Source organism: Eutrigla gurnardus (genome assembly GCF_963514095.1).
Source record: "Eutrigla gurnardus genome assembly, chromosome: 2".
Taxonomy (NCBI): domain Eukaryota; kingdom Metazoa; phylum Chordata; class Actinopteri; order Perciformes; family Triglidae; genus Eutrigla; species Eutrigla gurnardus.
Genome location: NC_139916.1, coordinates 26984767 through 27002620, shown reverse-complemented (window position 1 = coordinate 27002620; position 17854 = coordinate 26984767). Strand labels below are relative to the sequence as shown.

The following is a 17854-nucleotide window of genomic DNA, read 5'->3' as shown; positions in this document are numbered from 1 at the left end:
GGTTTGGATGCTTCTTTAAAGCCACGTTGATTGGGGTTGAAGGTTTTATTTTTACTTTCCCTTCCTCACAAGGCGGGTTCGTCTGGGGCACACAGACTTTGGATGACTGTCCCCGCAAAAGCTGCAAGCATGAACATATTTACAATTTACAAATCTGCACACGTTCTCATTGAAATTATGGCACATGGGAGTCCAAAAGGGTGTCACCTTAGACTCATCGGTTTTTTGACCTGCCGGCGGATGGACTACAGCCACAGATTTGGGACACATATGGGAGAGTGTGAGAAAGAGACGGAAATGGAGCAGGAAAGAGCTTGGCGGCAAGTGCAATGCCTGCTGATTAAAGCTAAGTCGACTACAGCCCAGTCCAGTCTTTGGTTAAACCTCTGAATGAACATGGCAGCCTTGGCAGAGAATGACTTATGATATTCATAAAACAGAGTTCCACCGTATGTCATGGCGAGATCTGCGATGATGGCCAGATAGGTGTCCAATTCTGCTCGACGAGATGGATAGACTTCACAGATTACATCTCGGAACACACCAAAAGCAACGGTAAATTCTGCTAGAGTCAGAGTTTTTGAAAGTCTAGGGTCACTATCCTTCAATATCACAGACACATCACCGCAATCTACCACACGCTTATAACTAACATCCGAGCACAGCAGGATTTTCACTAAATTGACATCGTTACCTGCGAGGATCTGGCTTCTCAAATTGTAGGAGATGGCAGCAGCAGCAGGAGGATAGAAAGGCACACCGGTGGAGATTGGGACTGCACTACCCAGAATCCTGCGCGGGATAGAGATGCCGTCGGCGGGCGCCGGAGTGACGTCACTGGCCAGCGTCGAGGAAGAGGCAGCAGGTTCCCGGGATGTAAACACGGCGGTCTGGAACGCAGAGCTGGAGGATGGAACGGCGGCGGCTTCTAGGGTCTGGATCCTTGAATTCATGCTGGAAAGGGACGACTGAATGGACGACAGCACTGCCAAGATAGCGTCGTTTGCTGGAGCTGAGGAGGCGACTGCTGAGGTCGGGGCTCTGGCTCTTTTGGCCGACGGTGCAGCGGCTGGAGTCGGAGCGACTGCTGATTTCTGGGAGCAGTTTTTTCGTTTTGCCGGCGCTTTCCGAGGAGCGGAGACAGGAGGAGCGGAGACAGGAGCAGCAGAGACGGGAGGAACGGAGACAGGACGCCGATCGACTGGTGGAAACCCAGCAAGATTCAGGAACAGCGCAAACAGTTCCCGGTGGGTAGCTCCGATCGGAGCGGTAACATCGTTGCTGAACAGGAACTCCAACAGTTTAGAAATTGGCCAGTCCTCAATTGATGGTGCGTTTTGGCCGTTACCTTTTCGTGTTATTCGAGAGCTTCGACGGAGGGAAGAAAGGGCCCTCTCATCTTCGATGGCTTCCTCTGATTCAGAGATCTGAAGCGGCTCCAACGTGAAACCGTCGGTTTGCCACGGACCTTCATCATCATGGACAAGGGGCGACGACATCAGGAGCCACAGGGTAAGTACGAACACGAGCAAATCTTTCTTCATACGGGAGCTTTGCGAAGTGCTATCAGAGGAAGCAGGACGGAGGGTCGGGCAGGAGTAGTTTAAATACCACGCAGAGTCAGCTGAGCCATCAGCTGATCTGTACTGACGGCTAGCTGTTAGAGCTTGACGTCGTGGCCTGCCGGAACTAACGCTACGCTTGATTTTACCTCCCTGGTAAAGTCTACTCCAATTGCCTGGAAAGGAGGGTTCGGCCGATAGTCGAACCTCTGATTGAAGAGGAACAATGCGGGTTCCGTAATGGCCGTGAAACAACGGACCAACTGTTTATACTCACGAGGATCCTGGAGGGGGCCTGGGAATATGCCCATCCAGTCTACATGTGTTTTGTGGACTTGGAGAAGGCGTATGACCAGGTTCCCCGGAATATTTTGTGGGAGGTGCTGTGGGAGTATGGGGTGAGGGGGTCACTTCATAGGGCCATCCAATCTCTGTACTCCCAAAGCGAGAGCTGTGTACAATATTCATAGACAGAATATCGAGGCATAGTCAGGGGGAGGAGGGTTTAGAGTTCTGTGTGCTGCGGATCGCATTGCTGATTTTTACAGATGATGTGGTCCTGCTGGCATCATCGGTCTGTGACCTCGCAGCCGAATGTGAAGCAGTCGGGATGAGAATCAGCACCTCTAAATGTAAGGCCATGGTGCTCAGAAGGAAACCAGTGGATTGCCTGCTCTGGGTAGGGAATGCGTCCTTACCCCAAGTGAAGGAGTTCAAGTACCTCGGGGTCTTGTTCGTGAGTGAGAGGACCATGGAACGTGAGATTGGCCGGAGAATCGGAGCAGGGGGGGGGCGGTATTGCATTCGCTGTACAGTACCGTTGTGATGAAAAGAGCTGAGCTGGAAGGCAAAGCTCTCGATCTACCGGTCAATCTACATTCCTACCCTCACCTATGGTCATGAGGGATGGGTCATGACCGAAAGAACTAGAGTCCAAGCGGCCAAAATGAGTTTCCTCAGGAGGCTGGCTCCTCCCTTAGAGATACAGTAGGGTGAGCAGCTCAGTCATCCGTGAGGGACTCAGAGAAGAGTCGCTGCTCCTTTGCATTGAAAGGAGACAGCTGAGGTGGTTCAGGCATCTGGTAAGGCCCCCTGGGCACCTCCCTAGGGAGGTGTTTCAGGCGCGACCAGCTGGGAAGAGGCCACGGGGAAGACCCAGGACTAGGTGGAGAGATTATATCTCCACACTGGCCTGGGAACACCTCGGGATCCCCCAGTCAGAGTTGGCTGATGTGTTCCGGGAAAGGGAAGTTTGGGGTGCCCTGTTAAAGCTGATACCCCCGCGACCCGACACCGGATAAGCGGAAAACGATATGAGGTTGGTGCCAGAGGGCCGTACTGTAGGGTCAATCACCACATTCCCCTGTTGCGCCTCTAATTTGGGGGTGGGGATTTGAGGAAGGACTTTGGTCTTTCAAGGCGTTCCGTTGAGAACCCCATCCACTCCTTACAAGGGGACACTGACCATGGATGGGGGAAGGCTTTTAAGGGGCTTGTTTTTTTTGTACAGGCTGGCTAGTGCCACCTTCTACAGGGTCGTATCAGAAGCCTATTGTCATCTTATGGGTGTTTATTACGCAGGTGGTTGGGCTAAGATGCTAACTGTAGCTTTCACTTGTTGTCATAGCAACGGCAAACATCCGGTCAAGCAACTAGTTTACTTCCTCTATGTCAAGTGAAACCTACCACTAGCATATTATAATAATTTTATTTGTATTTTGTAAGGCTCCTCTAGCTCCACATTTTATGTACAGTGCCTTGAAAAAGTATTCATACCCCTTGAACTTTTTCACATTTTATCACTCTACAACCACAAACTTAAATGTATTTTATTGAGATTTTATGTGATAGACCAACACAAAGTAACACATAATTATGAAGTGGAAGGAAAATGATACATGGTTTACAAAAATGTAAGCAAATAAAAATCTGAAAAGTGTGGTGTGCATTTGTATTCAGCCCCCCTGTGTCAATACTTTGTAGAGCCACCTTTCACTGCAATTACAGCTGCAAGTCTTTTGGGGTATGTCTCTACCAGCTTTGCACATCTAGAGACTGAAATTTTTGCCCATTCTTCTTTGCAAAATAGCTCAAGCTCAGCCAGATTGGATGGAGAGCGTCTGTGAACAGAAACTTTCAAGTCTTGCCACAGATGCTCAATGGGATTTAGGTCTGGACTTTGACTGGGCCTTTCCAACACATGAATATTCTTTGTTTTAAACCATTCCATTGTAGCTCTGGCTGTATGTTTAGGGTCATTGTCTTGCTGGAAGGTGAATCTCCTTCCCAGTCTCAAGTCTTTTGCAGCCTCCAACAGGTTTTATTCCAGGATTGCCCTGTATTTAGCTCCATCCATCCTCCCATCAACTCTGACCAGCTTCCCTGGCCCTGCTGAAGAAAAGCATCCCCACAGCATGAGGCTGCCACCACCATGTTTCACAGTGGGGACGGTGTGTTCAGGGTGATGAGCAGTGTTACTTTTCCGCCACACATAGCGCTTTGCATTCAGGCCAAAAAGTTCTACTTTGGTCTCATCTGACCAGAGCACCTTCTTCCACATGTTTGCTGTGTCCCCAACATGGCTTGTGGCAAATTGCAAACGGGACTTCTTATGTCTGATTTTCAACAATGGCTTTCTTCTTGCTACTCTTCCATAAAGGCCAGATTTGTGGAGTACACGACTTATAGTTGTCCTGTGGACAGATTCTCCCACCTGAGCTGTGGATTTCTGCAACTCCTTGAGAGTGACCATGGGCCTCTTGGCAGCTTCTCTCACTAGTGCTCTCCTCGCTCGGTCTGTCATTTTAGGTGGACGGCCATGTCTTGGTAGGTTAGCAGTTGTGGCATACTTCTTCCATTTTTGGATGATGGATTGAACAGTGCTCCTTGAGATGTTCAAAGCTTTGGATATTTTTTTATAACCTAACCCTGCTTTAAACTTCTCCACAACTTTTTCCCTGACCTGTCTGGTGAGTTCCTTGGTCTTCATGAAGCTCTTTGTTGACTAGTGTTCTCTAACAAAGCACTGAGGCCTTCACAGAACAGTTATATTTATACTGATACTAAATTACACACAAGTGGACTCTATTAACTAATTAGGTGACTTCTGAAGGCAACTGATGGCACTGCATTTTATTTAGGGGTATCAGAGTAGAGGGGGCTGAATACAAATGCACACCACACTTTTCAGATTTTTATTTGCTTAAATTTTTGTTAACCATGTATCATTTTCGTTCCACTTCACAATTATGTGTTACTTTGTGTTGGTCTATCACATAAAATCTCAATAAAATACATTTAAGTTTGTGGTTGTAGAGTGACAAAATGTGAAAAAGTTCAAGGGGTATGAATACTTTTTCAAGGCACTGTATATATGTATGTGATGGGGAATGGAATACAGATTCATATGGAAGACCAGGAATGCACTACGGTGGGGCCATGTCGAAGCCAGAGTCAATTTTTACATGGCCGTGATGGATGAGGCAAACCATCTACTGACTGCCATCACTCTTCTGGAAGCTCAGCCTGAGGGGGTCAGACCGCTACTGCATTGCTGGCCCTCAGTCTGGAATGACGCCATTGGAGCCACCCATGTCATAAAGCACCGTGTTCAGACCACAGACGAGGTGCCAGTGCGCAGGAGAGCCTACAGAGTATCACCTCAGAAGCAAACGGTGATTGAGGAACAAGTGCACAAGATGCTCAAGAATGGAGTGATAGAACCGTCTACATCTCCCTGGGCTTCCCCAGTGGTTCTCGTCCCTAGGAAAGACAACACTCCCCGTTTCTGTGTGGATTATAGGGGGGTGAATGCTAAGACCCACCATGACACCTATCCCATGCCACTGGTGCATGAGAGCTAAGACCCACCATGACACCTATCCCATGCCACTGGTGCATGAGATCTTGGAGTCCATGCAGGGAGCGCGGTGTGGTTCAGCTCATTAGACTTCAAGAGTGGTTACTGGCAGGTAGCCATGGATGAGGAGAGCAAGCTCAAAACAGCCATGATCACCCATTTGGGCCTGTTCCAGTTCCGAGTCATGCCGTTCGGTCTCTGGAATGCTGGCGCCATCTTCCAGCAGCTAATGGAGAGGGTGTTGAGAGATTTAAAGGGCAGAATCTGCTTTGTGTACATCGATGATGTCATCATTTTCTCAAGAATGCAGGAGCAGCATCTGTTGGAACTTGAAGCTGTGTTCCAGAAGCTGCATGGAGCAAATCTGACCCTCAATGTAAAGAAGTGTCATCATCTGAAGAACCAGCTGGCCTTTCTGGGTCATGTGGTTTCGGGGAAAGAAGTAGAAGTGGATCCAGAGAAGGTCCAAGCCATCTCGACTTACCTAGCACCCACAGATCTGAAGAGCCTCCAGAGGTTTCTAGGAATGGTGGGCTGGTACCACAAGTTTATACCCAGGCTGGCAGACATCGTGGCTCCCCTCAATAACTTTAAAAAAAAAAGGGGTGCAGTGTGAGTGGACGGAGCAGTGCCAAACTGCTTTTGAACACCTCAAGGAGGTAATGGAGTCCCCCCCAGTACTTGCTCCGCCTAGACCGCACCTGGGGTTCCAGGTTCATTGTGATGCCAGTGATGTGGGGTTGGGGTCTGTCTTGGTGCAGAATGTGGAAGGAGAGGAGCACGCCATCGCCTTTGTTTCCCGAGCCCTTCATGAAGCAGAACTGAGGTATTCCACCTCAGAAAAGGAATGTCTGGCGGTGGTATGGGCAGTAGAAAAGTGGAGGCATTATCGAGAAGGATCACAGTGCTCTGGCCTGGGCCCTTCAACTGTCCTAAGGCCTCATCCCGGCTAACCAGGTGGACTTTGAGGTTGCAGGCATTCTCCTTTCAGGTCCATTATAAGAAAGGTTGCTGTAATGTGGTCCCTGATGCCCTTTCACGTGCCCTTTCCCCAGAAGAAGGAAATGTGTGTGTAGCCATTGCCAGGTCTTCCCGGGCTGATCTACCTAGTACTCTGGGGGACATCAAACTGGCTCAGCAGTCTGACGCCATCTGCCAAGAGCTAGAGCAGGAAATAGATCAGCCCAAACCCGGTCGCATCCATTATCAACATCAGCAGGGGGTGTTGTATCGGGGAATCCCTTCAAAGCATGGAGGATATAACTATCAGCTGGTTGTTCCTGCGAAGCTGGCCCCGAGTTTCTGGCTTACTTCCATGATAGCCCATTTGGGGGTCATTTGGGAAGGATGAAGACACTGCTCAAAATTCTGGATATGGCTTGGTGGCCCAGTGTCTGCCGGGATGTATGGAGTCACGTCCGCTTTTGTCATACTTGCCAGCAGTACAAAGGCTCCGACAAGCCGGCTGGGCTTCTTCAGACTTCTGAGGTCGGAGCACCTGGGGAGATGATAGGAGTGGATTTCATGGGTCCTTTCCTTCTTAGCAAATCCCGAAACTCAGTTCTGATGGTGGTGGTGGACTATTTTAGCAAGTGGGTGGAGCTGTTTGCACTCAGAGATGCTAAAACACCAAAAGTCTGTCAAATCCTTAAAAATGACATATTTACATGCTGGGGCGTGCCCACCTATCTTTTGTCTTTTGTTATCAATTCACAAGCCAACTGTTGTCTAGTTTGTGTGGAACCTGGTGTGTGACCCAAAAACTCACCACCGCCTACCACCCACAGACCAACATGACAGAACGAGTCAACAGGACACTGAAAACCATGATTGCCTCTTTCGTGGGGGACCACCATCAGGACTGGGACCGGTGGTTGCCTGAATTCCGGCTAGCCATCAACACGGCAGTACATGAGACCACTGGCGTGACCCCTGCTATGTTGGCTTTAGGGCGTGACCTCAAGGACCCACTTAAACGTCTCATTCACAAGACTCCTGCACCACACACATCTGCTTACCGCACTCTGCATTCACACACACAGCTACTGGAAGAGGTTGAAAGGCATGTGGGTGTGGCTAAAACCAGATAAGCCAAATATTATAATGCACGACGCAAAGATGTACACTTTGTAGTTGGAGATATGGTCTGGGTTAGGTCACATCCACTGTCTAAGGCCTCAGTCAAGTTCTCTGCCAAGTTGGCACCCAGATGGCCAGGGCCTGTCAGGGTAGAGAAGAGACTAGGTCCTGTTAATTACCGGGTTCAGTGGTTGACTCCACAAGGGTGGACACCATCAATGTGGTAAATATGTGTATGTTTTTTTTTGTACCTGTGCTGCCGGAGGTTATAAAAAGATGTTGTGGATTATCGTTTTTGCTCTGGAGTGGACAATCGTTTTTTTTTTCCTTTAGATGAACTGATGGGTGACTTTGGGTTAGGGGAAGGGCATTGTGTTTTTGTGTTTATTTGATTGCTGGTGGGGATTTATGTAACCGTGTTAAATCAATACCCGCGACCGGACAATATTAGGTTGTAATTTCATCAATTGTACTCAAGGTGTTGAGTTCTACTGATCATACGAATTCATTTCGTTTTTTTCATAATTTATTTCTGTATCTTGAACCTTAAATGAGTTGAGTTTTTTTCACTTTTCTACATTATATCAAGGATTTCAGTTAGACACCTAGACTGCCCCTGTTTGTTCTTTCCTCTCCAACTCCTAGAAAACTGGTTTATATCTGTTCAATAAAAAAGGTCCCAGAAAAAAACATTAACTCAAAATGACCATATCAAGGTAAAGTAACTCTAATATTATATTTCCATTTGACACCTATATCAAAACATTTCAAACTTAACCAAGAACTACAGTAAATATCAACACGTAGAAATAATTTCAGTTGAGTTGTAATGTACATTTGCTATTATATGTATGAATTTATTAAATGCATTATCATTTTTTAATTTCAACATGAATACGATTGTACCATATTTTTTTAATTTCACATTTGAACTCACAAAGACCAACAACCAATCAATACACACAGACACACATCTCCTACCCACAAGTGTGCATGGGACACACCAAGGCATCATGGGTCATTTGCAATCATGCTACATATAAAGTTTGAGATTTCCTGGAGCCATGTTGTTGGCATCCTGGTCTACATGCAAAGGTAAGTAGCACCATGATGGCTTTGAACTGTGTTCTGACTTGACTGATATTTATCACTGTGGTATACAGAAACAAACATGTGGGATTCCCTGAAACAGGCCTGTTAGTGGTGAATTTCTTTGTGCTTTTTTATGATTGTACAATGTCATTTTTTTTTCCTGGACTTTTTATATATATAATGCTCTTTAAAGAATATATCTTAATCTGGATTTTTATTGGCACCTTAATGTGAGAATTTTATGAGGGTTTAGGAAACGTATGGACTGTGAAACTGCTCACACACTCACTCTTTTTTGATACATTTTCATACTTTAATTGTATGATTGTAAATACATTCAATTCATCCATCTATTATCCGTAACTACCGGTAGTTATCCTGTTCAGGGTTGGGGGGGCTGGAGCCGATCCCAGATGACATTGGGTGAAGGCAGGGTACACCTGGACACTATTCACACGTACAGGACATTTAGAGTCAATAATTAACCTGCATGTCTAGGGACTGCGGGAGGAATCAGGGCCTTTGAGGGATTTGAAACCCTCTTGTTGTAAGATAATAGTGCTAACCAGGACACAAACATTGTCTGCATTCAATTCAATATTAAATTAAAGAGTAACGTTTTAAAATTGATGATGAAGTGAGGATCTTGTCTTACTTTGTCATTGATTTGATTCATGCAGCACCTTAAAAATGTTTAACTCGGAGCAGGTCTGAATTTCCAACAGTGTCTAGATCCTTTAAACAACGGAGTAAAAATACAACAACAAAAGTGATCTATCTTTAGCTGTAGTACTGTAGTAAAGCTCATCATGCAAACACCAGATGTGTTTTAGTATAGTTATTAGATTAGATTAAATTATAAATTCATTATTCATAATGAATAATGACAAATTACGTTATGGATTTATCTTCTTTCCTGTCTCCTGTAGATGAAAATATAATTGTCTTTTGATGAAGAAGTTGGTTGTGAAAAACAGCAATCCACGATTCTCCTGATACTCTTTTAAGATTGGAAAAATGACTGAGAAATATGAGTGGTTTACAGGTTATCAAGTTTACTGAATGTTTGTTACATAGAACTGCATTTGAAATATTTTATTCACACTTATTTATTTTATGATTTTGATTAAGTGTGTGGCTAGTTTTAAATATTTAAATTAGGGCCAGGACTTTAACGCGTTAATTAAGATTAATTAATTACACAAAAATGTACGCGATAAAAGCATTAATGCATTTTAATCGCACTTATTTTTGCACCGTGGAATGTTTCTCACTGGATGAGTTTCAGGCGGAACGATTATACTGGAGCACCAACTAGTGTTCATAACTTCAGACAACAACAAACCACAGTGAACATGGTTGTGTGCAAGCTATGCAACAAGGAATTTGCATATCACCGCAGCATGTCGAGCCTCAAGTATCACCTCAATGCAAAACATATAGCAGCTAGCGTGGACGCTACTGTGGTAGCTAGCGTGGGCGTTAGCACGACTCCGAGTACAAGGACCCACACCCAACCCACACTCCACCAGATGCTATTGCTACACTTCATGGCAAAAATTGCACTGGTCTGTTGGACTTGGATGAACAAAAATAAACAATATTTTGTTGCTTAAGCTTATATATTCAGTCATTATTCAATGGTATACTAAAAATACAGTGCCTTGAAAAAGTATTCATACCCCTTGAACTTTTTCACATTTTGTCACTCTACAACCACAAACTTAAATGTATTTTATTGAGATTTAATGTGATAGACCAACACAAAGTAACACATAATTGTGAAGTGGAACGAAAATGATACATGGTTTACAAAAATGTAAGCAAATAAAAATCTGAAAAGTGTGGTGTGCATTTGTATTCAGCCCCCCTGTGTCAATACTTTGTAAAGCCACCTTTCGCTGCAATTACAGCTGCAAGTCTTTTGGGGTATGTCTCTACCAGCTTTGCACATCTAGAGACTGAATTTTTTGCCCATTCTTCTTTGCAAAATAGCTCAAGCTCAACCAGATTGGATGGAGAGCGTCTGTGAGCAGAAACTTTCAAGTCTTGCAGAGATTCTCAATTGGATTTAGGTCTGGACTTTGACCGGGCCATTCTAACACATGAATATTCTTTGATCTAAACCATTCCATTGTAGCTCTGGCTGTATGTTTAGGGTCATTGTCTTGCTGGAAGGTGAATCTCCTTCCCAGTCTCAAGTCTTTTGCAGCCTCCAACAGGTTTTCTTCCAGGATTGCCCTGTATTTAGCTCCATCCATCCTCCCATCAACTCTGACCAGCTTCCCTGTCCCTGCTGAAGAAAAGCATCCCCACAGCATGAGGCTGCCACCACCATGTTTTCCAGTGGGGATGGTGTGTTCAGGGTGATGAGCAGTGTTACTTTTCCGCCACACATAGCGCTTTGCATTCAGGCCAAAAAGTTCAACTTTGGTCTCGTCTGACCAGAGCAACTTCTTCCACATGTTTGCTGTGTCCCCAACATGGCTTGTGGCGGGACTTCTTATGTCTGTTTTTCAACAATGGCTTTCTTCTTGCTACTCTTCCATAAAGGCCAAATTTGTGGAGTACACAACTTATAGTTGTCCTGTGGACAGATTCTCCCACCTGAACTGTGGATTTCAGCAACTCTTGGCAGCTTCTCTCACCAGTGCTCTCCTCGCTCGGTCTGTCAGTTTAGGTGGACGGCCATGTCTTGGTAGGTTAGCAGTTGTGGCATACTTCTTCCATTTTTGGATGATGGATTGAACAGTGCTCCTTGAGATGTTCAAAGCTTTGGATATTTTTTTATAACCTAACCCTGCTTTAAACTTCTCCACAACTTTTTCCCTGACCTGTCTGGTGAGTTCCTTGGTCTTCATGATACTCTTTGTTGACTAGTGTTCTCTAACAAAGCACTGAGGCCTTCACAGAACAGTTGTATTTATACTGATACCAAATTACACACAAGTGGACTCTATTAACTAATTAGGTGACTTCTGAAGGCAACTGATTGCACTGCATTTTATTTAGGGGTATCAGAGTAGAGGGGGCTGAATGCAAATGCACACCACACTTTTCAGATTTGTATTTTCTAAAATTTTTGTAAACCATGTATCATTTTCGTTCCACTTCACAATTATGTGTTACTTTGTGTTGGTCTATCACATAAAATCTCAATAAAATACATTTAAGTTTGTGGTTGTAGAGTGACAAAATGTGAAAAAGTTCAAGGGGTATGAATACTTTTTCAAGGCACTGTACATGTGAAAAAAATTACTTCTCACTGTTCTCAGGTCAAATGTTTACAGCGATTTAAATGCGATTAATTAATTACGAAGTCTCTAATTAATTAGATTAATTTTTTTAATCAAGTCCTGGCCCTAATTTAATATGTTTCTTGTTTTTTGTTACATTGCTATTTAAAGCTTGAGTAAGTCTTCAAAACATCGTTTTACTATTCCTGATTTAATGATCTCAAAGAAAATTAACCTATACCGGATCTCTATTGTGCAACTAAATTTTCACTGAACAAAAATATAAACACTTGTCTTTGCTCCAATTCTTTTATGAACTGATCTAAGACTTTTCTGCATACACAAAAGGCCTATTTCTCTCAAATTTTCTTCAAAAATCGGTTTCAATTGGTTTTAATGAGTGCCTTTGCTGAGATAATCTATCCACTTGACAGGTGTGACATATCAATATGCTGATTAGACAGTATGATTATTGCAAAGGTGTGCCTTAGGCTTGTCACAGTAATATCCCACCATATGCAGTCTAATCACACAGCACAAGTTTTGAGAGATCATGCAATTGGCACGCTGACTGCAGAAATGTCCGCCAGAGCTGTTGCCTGTGAATTGAATCTACCATAAGCCGTCTCCAAATTTGTTTGTTGGCAGCACATCCGACCTGCCTCACAACTGCAGAACATGTGTAACCATGTCAGCCCAGGACCTCCACATCTGGCATTTCCACCTGCGAGATGTGTCGCACTGCCTTAGACAAATGGTGGTCACACCAGATACTGACTGGCATTCTGCACCCCTTTCTAATCAGCATCTTGATAAGCCACACCTCAGGCATCAGGTGGATGGATTATCTTGACAAAGGAGAAGTGCCTACTAACACAGATTTAAACAAATCTGTGAACACTGAACACAGTATGTCGGGTAATTAGCATGAGCAGATTCGTTTTTTAAAACATTAATATTAATATCAATAAATTTACCGATAATAGGATTATTAAAATCAAATAATAATACAAACAGTAGAAGGAGTGTAATCCAAGCACTAGCCTTCAAAACCAGCTGGTTTCCAGATACACATATACAACACGATAAACTGTTAGTTGCAATATAATAGAATTGATTGAAAGCAGGTGTGTGTGTGTGTGTGAAAGAGGTGTGATAAACGCAAGGGGGGCTGAACAGTGACAGTGGAGGAGGGAGGCCACTAGTGGAAACCTTCTTATGTAGTGTTGGGACCTAACCGTTAGGACTACAGAATGCGGCCTACAAAGCCTACACAATGCGGCCAGACAATGGGACAAAGGAGATAAAAAACTACAACCACCATTTTAGTGTCACCTCCACCTGGTCACGGGATCTGACGTCACACAGCTGGCGCTCTATTGGCTGGCAACTGCATGGGACTCCAGGGGGTCCCCCGGACCAGCCGTGAGCTATAAATCCCGCGGCCACCAGAAAAACGTTCTCTCTCCAAAGTAACTCGCGTTACGCCAGGAGGTAAATATAACGTCTGCAGCGTTTCCCTTTGTCCTAGGCCGCAGTCTTTCCCCCAAACTCGCTGGACAAGCAACCCCTATCCCTCTTTTTCTCTACTCGTTTTATTTTTCTTTTGTTTATCATTTTGGATCCCGAGGAGACCACCGCGACAGCGCGACTCTCCCGTTCCCCGCGGTAAGAAGAAAAACTTTCTTCGTCCCAGCTGCCAGCAGAACGGATAACTCGACCCGTCTTTGTCTGAAATCAGCTGACTAAATCGCCGAGCCCCGCGATTCATCGATTCCCTGCAGAAGGAAGAATAACTAACGATTTTCTTCAACCAATTGGATCCGGCGCTGAACGAGCGCCCCACGAACTACTGTCCGTTGCCGGCGTCAAGGAACGCCATCGCCGCACGGGACGAAACCCTCACATCGACGCATCTCACATCGACAAAAGAAAGAGGCTATTTGTCTGGGCAGAAGCAGAGATTCAATAGTGTAGGACATGCTTGTAATTCTTGTTAATGTGTTTTAAGTTCTGATCGCGGATCGCCGAGTCCGTTTGTTCATGTGCTGCTGTATGTGAATGCTGATCGTGTACCCACGCAGCTGGGTTGATTTCTGTAACAGTGTTTTCGACTAACCTCCGCCATATTCGCGAGCTCAGAAAGCCTCTACTATCAGTTAAAAGACCGGTCTCGCGGAATAAACGCCAGTTCATTCACGCGAGCCCGTGTGATAGCGGCACGCTTTCTGTCCCTCCGAATATCGCTCGCGCATCCTCTCTCTCTTTGTTTGTGTCCCGCTAACACACACACACATACACGCCGCACACACGTGTCCTAAGCCAGCTGTTCCCGGCGGACGCTAGGGACATAGCTACATCTGGTGGCTGCATACGGCCATCTCTCTCTCTCTCTCTCGCTACTCCATCGGACGCCAGTGGCTCCGCCCCTGAATGCTGCGAGGAATAGTTCCATCTGGTGGCCGCCCATAGCCATCTCTCCCTCTCTCTCCCTCTCTCTCTCTCTCTCTCTCTCGACACACACGCACACGCACGCACACACATACGCACACACACACTCCACGTGTGTCTCTCCCTTTGTTTAAGCTAAGCTTTGTGTGTTAGGTAGTTAGGTAATAAGGCTTTGTTAATTGCAGTGTTATTGATTGTGATCATTATTACTGATTTTAATAAATCTTATTATGTTATAACTAGCGGTCTCTTGTGCTTGTTGTGTATATGTCACTGGATAACAGCAGGTTGTGAAGGCTAGTGCTTGAATTTCACGCCCTTCTTAATTGTTAGATTGTTTTTATGCTTCCATGCCAATGATCACGATGATTGGCATGTGAGTATAAAACCTTTATATTGAGACTGAATACAATTTTAGGTTATCTTTTCCCTGATCCCAGGGTGGTGCCCCGTTTATTCATGATTATATCATGATAATATATTAAATATAATTATTAATACCGATAATCATATTGATATTAATAATTAACTGTTGATAACCAAATCTGCTCCTGCTACAACCCCAACAGTAGCATGCACTTTGGCGTTATGTGCGTGGGTGTTTGTGTGTGTGTGTGGATGGGTAAGCCGAGACAGGAAAGGGTAACAGGAAATACACGCGAAAAGAAGGGTTGATCCTCAAACTGCACAAAGGTCAGTAAACTATCACACCGGAGCTCGTCTGGTGTTGTCCTGGGCCCGGTTTCCCGATAACGTCCACTCTAAGCGCGCTACGAAGACTCCTAAGTTATGACTTACCAAAGTTGTTTACCTCTATAGTCGTGGTTCCCGAACGGTCTCTTAGGAGTCTTCTTAAGAAACACTCCTTACGTCGTACGTACACGGCGCTGTCCATAAAGAAAGTGCTGAAAACGATTGCTCAGAGTTTGATTTTCCATTTCATGTGCAGGTGCATGACAGCACTATATTATAAAATGTAGGCTATTGCAGTGTTTGCGAATAAAACATTGCTAGAAATCCTTCTAGGCCTAAACATTTATTTTGGTCGAACATACTACCATAGCCTATACTGATTTAAAAAAAGATATAATAAATATAGAAACAGCGGAGGAGAACGAGCCAATTACATCCTTAATTACATGCGTATTTGTTGCCGTTGTAGTTGAAACGTATGCAATATAGCTGCGTCGGTCAACATATTCATTGGATTGAAGTTGATCCTTATGAAATTATGTATACCAACGGCTCCGAGACGGCGACATCTTTGGTTCAGCTACTTCTGAGGTTGAGGTAAAGCTTAGCCTTGTGATGAAATGCATGCGCATTTTATTTTTATTTTCTTCATGAATGACTTAAAACCACTGGTGAAACACAACACTGGCAATGTGCAGTTCCATGCGCAGCGGGGATTACTGTACAGTGGCGGCGACTAGCGTCAGGAGCTGAAACATCACTACGGTAGAGCTAAGAAGGCTCTAAGAGCACTCCAGACCACTCTTACCAACGTATGACGTACGAAAGAGATTCGTAGCAAAGAACGTTTCGGGAAACACGCAAAATGTTAAGTAGGAACTCTAAGTAGGGGTTACGAATGACGTAGCGTTAAGAAGGCTTTAAGAAGGCTTCGGGCTTTTTCTGGCATAGATGCCTTTTATTAGCTGTGGACAGATAGGAAACACAGAAAAGAGAGGGGTGGGACATGCAGCAAAGGACATCCGGCCGGGATTCGAGGGGTCGGCTGCGTATATGTGTAAATGCCTACATGACGTGCACTCTAACCACTCGGCCACCTGCGCGCCTCAAAAACTATAAATTTGTCAGTCCGTAAGTTCTCACACACCAAGTTTTAATCTTAAAATTCACAGACCAAAAACATCTATTCCGACGTTGTTCGTTGGTCGTTGCGCTGCCAGCGAGAAAAACTTTCTTATGTCCATCATGTAGCTACGTCCATTTGACAGATGTCGATTTGAACTTGCGGGCGGAATCAACACAGGAAACAGAATCAGAGAGGAGGACACACTTCTTCTCTGCAGGGCAGTGAGCTGCAAATCAAGAGTGGAGATATTATTGAGTCGTAGAAAGACAACTTTGAGCACTCCTGATCCCAACCAACACGTTATCCATAGATACAGCAGGAGGGTAAAGAGTTAAGACTTGCCTTGACTTTAAAAGGGGTACCAGAGATTGTGATCCAATTATCGGGGTATCAGACTGCTCAGCCTCCCTGCGAAAGCTGGACCAACTATTGAACCTCAGTTACAGGAGGAGCAATGCAGGTTATGTCCATAGAACAATGGACTAGCTCTTTACACTTAGGGTCATGGGCGTTTGCATATTAAGGCTACATATGTTTCGTTGACTTGGAGAGGACTTACAACTGTATCCCTCAGGGAGTCTTCTGGGGTGTACTGCTAGAATATGGGGTACCGGGGTTGTTCCTACGAGCCATCCGGTCCTTATATATTATATATCCTTAGATAACTAAAGTTAGAACTCTGTCCATTTACGCGGCAAAAACTGAGTGGGTGTTGCCTCCACCAGAGTTGTCCTTTGTCACCAATCCCATTTCTGATTTTCATGGACAGCCAGAGTGGTTGAGCTGAATTGAAATAGGGCTATTTGATGGAATTATTGAAAATATTTAATAATAATAAAAAAGGCTTTAGTTTGCTTCCACCTCTGGTCACCTCAGAAGAGAGGGGGGCACTTTTCCTGCAATGTTTGCTAAGTAATGCATGTTTTGCACCACGCATTTCCGTTCCCAACTAGCGTGTTAAAAACATGGAACGGTATTTACAAACGGTGCACTTGGGTAAAAGCAGATTGCATGCCACATGACCGGAAGGAGGCAAGAAGCACTTTTAATATGCGCTCGTGGGAGGGTCATGGGGAAAGTGGGAGTTCCACGCAAAAAGATGGGAGGATACGCGTAATGTGCGCCTAATTATATATTCTCAATTATTTACAAAGTCTGTGAGTGAGAGTGCACCTCTCTTCAAAGCAGGTCTAAACCAGGAAGCTCCACACAAATCATACTTTATCAATCATGCGAACCAGAAATCCTTGTTACAGATTGAGCAGCCATGAAATAATACAGTTACCGGACTTGATCTATGTTATGTTGAAATTGATTTTAAATAAAAGTGAGAAAAGAAATAATCAATGCAGCCTTCCGTTTTTGTGTTCTTTATTATTTTTTAGTGAATGGTGTTTATTAAACTGTTTGCTCAGGTGTTTTTCTTTTCCTGAGAACATGAGTGGTCGCCGATGTGGATGCCCCAGGTCTGGATGTCTCAGGTCTGGATGTATGCGCTGTTTGCCCGGTGGCTGTCAGGTTTGATAAATACGACGCAAAATGAGGAAGCACTGCGCGTGCAGTTTGCAATCTCGCAATAACAAACAGTGCAAACTGCGCCAGTCTTAGTAAATTAACCCCTCAGTACCAAGTCTGAGGCCATGGTTCTCTGCAGGAAAACTGATGGTTGCACAATCAAGGTTGGGAATTTGTCACTACGACCCAAGCAAGGGAGTTCAAGTATCTCAGGGTTTTGTTCACGAGTGAGTGTTAAATT

General features: G+C 44.7%; 1 protein-coding gene across 1 annotated transcript in view; it reads left to right on the top strand.

Moving 5' to 3' along the window:
• LOC311021324 (odorant receptor 131-2-like) overlaps positions 1-17854 on the top strand; it is a gene marked incomplete at its 3' end in the record, with an annotated part of 247803 nt that overhangs the window by 151738 nt on the left and 78211 nt on the right. The gene's annotated exons all lie outside the window — the stretch shown is intronic.